The 2,530-nt window shown below is 35.3% G+C and overlaps 1 pseudogene; it reads right to left on the bottom strand.

The window, feature by feature from the left end:
* Positions 1–836: 836 nt before the first annotated feature.
* LOC125283214 (olfactory receptor 4F6-like) lies at positions 837–1,742 on the bottom strand (annotated as a pseudogene).
* Positions 1,743–2,530: the final 788 nt, after the last annotated feature.

The following is a 2,530-nucleotide window of genomic DNA, read 5'->3' as shown; positions in this document are numbered from 1 at the left end:
TGGAATATTACTCAGCAATCAGAAAGAACGAGTTCTCAACATTTGTTACAACATGGACGGCACTGGACGAGATAATGCTAAGTGAAATAAGTCAAGCAGAGAAAGACAACTATCATATGATTTCTCTCATCTATGGAACATAAGAACTAGAATGATCAGTAGGGGAAGAAAGGGATAAAGAAAGGGGGGTAATCAGAAGGGGGAATGAAACATGAGAGACTATGGACTATGAGAAACAAACTGAGGGCTACAGAGGGGAGGGGGTGGGGGAATGGGATAGGCCGGTGATGGGTAGTAAGGAGGGCACATATTGCATGGTGCACTGGGTGTTATACACAACTAATGAATCATCGAGCCTTACATCGAAAACCGGGGATGTACTGTATGGTGACTAACATAATATAATAAAAAATCATTATAAAAAAATAAAAAAAAAGAAATATTAATTGATTCCTAGTGATGCTTATAATCAGTAGGAAGGTACCGATAAAGCTCAATCATATGTACACATATGTATTTACATGGATATATAAAACAATTACATGAAAATTGAGTGTAGTCATTGATGAAATTGCAATTTAACTTTATAGGCCAGTAGGAATATATAACACTTTATTTTTCATACTTAACAGAAATTACTGCAGCTCTATTTGAAAGTGAAGTTCTTTAATTCAGTATCTCTTTTATGTAGAGTTCTCATTTTTTTAAGGTGATAATGAATTGTGCATAATCCATAATGTTCATGGTGATCACAAGGGTCCTGATGGTCCACGACATTCATCTTGTGCTCTTACCAATGAAATCTGTTATGGCATCTCCCTAGAACTTACAACTTGTCAACTCAGCCTTCCCATTGCCACCTTCATATCTTTGTTCCTAAAGTATAGATGGCAGGATTTAATACAGGAGTGATGACAAAGTCCACAATGGCAAAAAATTTATCCATTGACTTGGTAGGGAAAGTCACACATAGAGAAACATGCACAGAGTGAAAAACAAAACACTATAGTGATGTGAGCTGACAGAGTGACAAATGCTTTGGATAAATCTTTTGAAGAATGTTGTCTGACAGTGATCAGAATAAAGATGTATGATACAATTAAGAAAAAGAAGGTGCCTATAGATATGAAGCCACTGTTGGCAGTGACCACAAATTCTAGTCTGTAAGTGTCCATACATGCAAGTTTAATAACCCTAGGAAAATCACAATAAAAGCTCCCCACATTACTAGGGCCACAGAATGGTAAATTTATGACAAAAACAAACTGAGACACAGCATGAATCACCCCAATGATCCAAGCAGCCACTATCAAAAGCATGCACATTTTGGGGTTCACAGTAGTTAGATAGTGGAGAGGCTTGCAAATGGCTGTGTACCTGTCATATGCCATGGCTATGAGTAGTACCATCTCAACTCCTCCCATGACATGAATAAAGAACATTTGTATCATGCGGTTATGGAAGGAAATGATTTTGCAACCACTGAAAAGATCATAGATCATCCTAGGAACTGTGGTGGATGAAAGACCCAGGTCAATGAGTGATAGGTTGGCCAGCAGGATATACGTGGGGGAGTGTAAGTGAGAATAAAAAATTACTGTTAACATAATGAAGAGGTTGCCGAAGATAATTCCCACATAGAACAAAGAGAAGAAGAGAAAAAGGAAAACCTGCATTCCCAAGGATTGTGCAAGTCCCAGTAACATGAACTCAGTTACCACAGAGCCATTTCCTTGGTCCATCGAATCATAAGGAAGGGAAGACTCTAAAGTGACCTGAAAGAAATGAGAGAAGGAATTAACTTTGAGGAGTGCTTCACACGATGTGTTAAATGTTGATAATTTAAATTGGTTATTGACAGATCTTTTATTTAATTGATAGTAAATTATTTACAAAATAATGGGAGCCCAGAGCATGGGTTTGGTAGTATGAGCAAAGATGCGCTCAGAGGCCATCTATTGCTTTAAATTGCTCTTATTAATTCAAGTACATGGGATAATGAGTCAACTTAAGAAGTTAGAAAAGGATGCAAAAATTAAACTCGAGGAATTCAAGTTAAATAGAACAATAAAAATTAAAACCAAAAATAATATGTATTGACTCCTAGAAAATTGGAATAGTGTATATGAGCATATAAAAAAGTTTAAAAAAAACAAAAAAATAGATAACCTTTTGAAAATATAATCAAGAATAATAAAATAAGCAATTAGAAATGAGTATAGAAAAATAACAGTTAACATAATAACAGTTAATACACATTTGAAGTCTGTTTTTTATGTGTATATCTTACTGTTAGGTTTGTACTGCTGAAATGGTGTTTGCATTGGAGTTTGAGTGATAATTTTTATAAACAGGAAAATCCCACACTGCATGAACCTATAATCCTAAAGTCTCTAAACTTCCATTTACAGCATATAATATAATCTGTTTATGAACTTTAATTATTATACTGTGGACAATCACAATGGAAAATATGGAACTGAGTGTATTCAATGTGGTGGAGTCAGAGTCAGTAGCATGTGTAAAGGAC

The sequence above is a fragment of the Ursus arctos genome, unplaced genomic scaffold (genome assembly GCF_023065955.2).
Source record: "Ursus arctos isolate Adak ecotype North America unplaced genomic scaffold, UrsArc2.0 scaffold_6, whole genome shotgun sequence".
NCBI lineage: Eukaryota > Metazoa > Chordata > Mammalia > Carnivora > Ursidae > Ursus > Ursus arctos.
The sequence above is the reverse complement of the archived record's forward strand: the minus strand, read 5'-3'. Positions and strand labels throughout refer to the sequence as shown.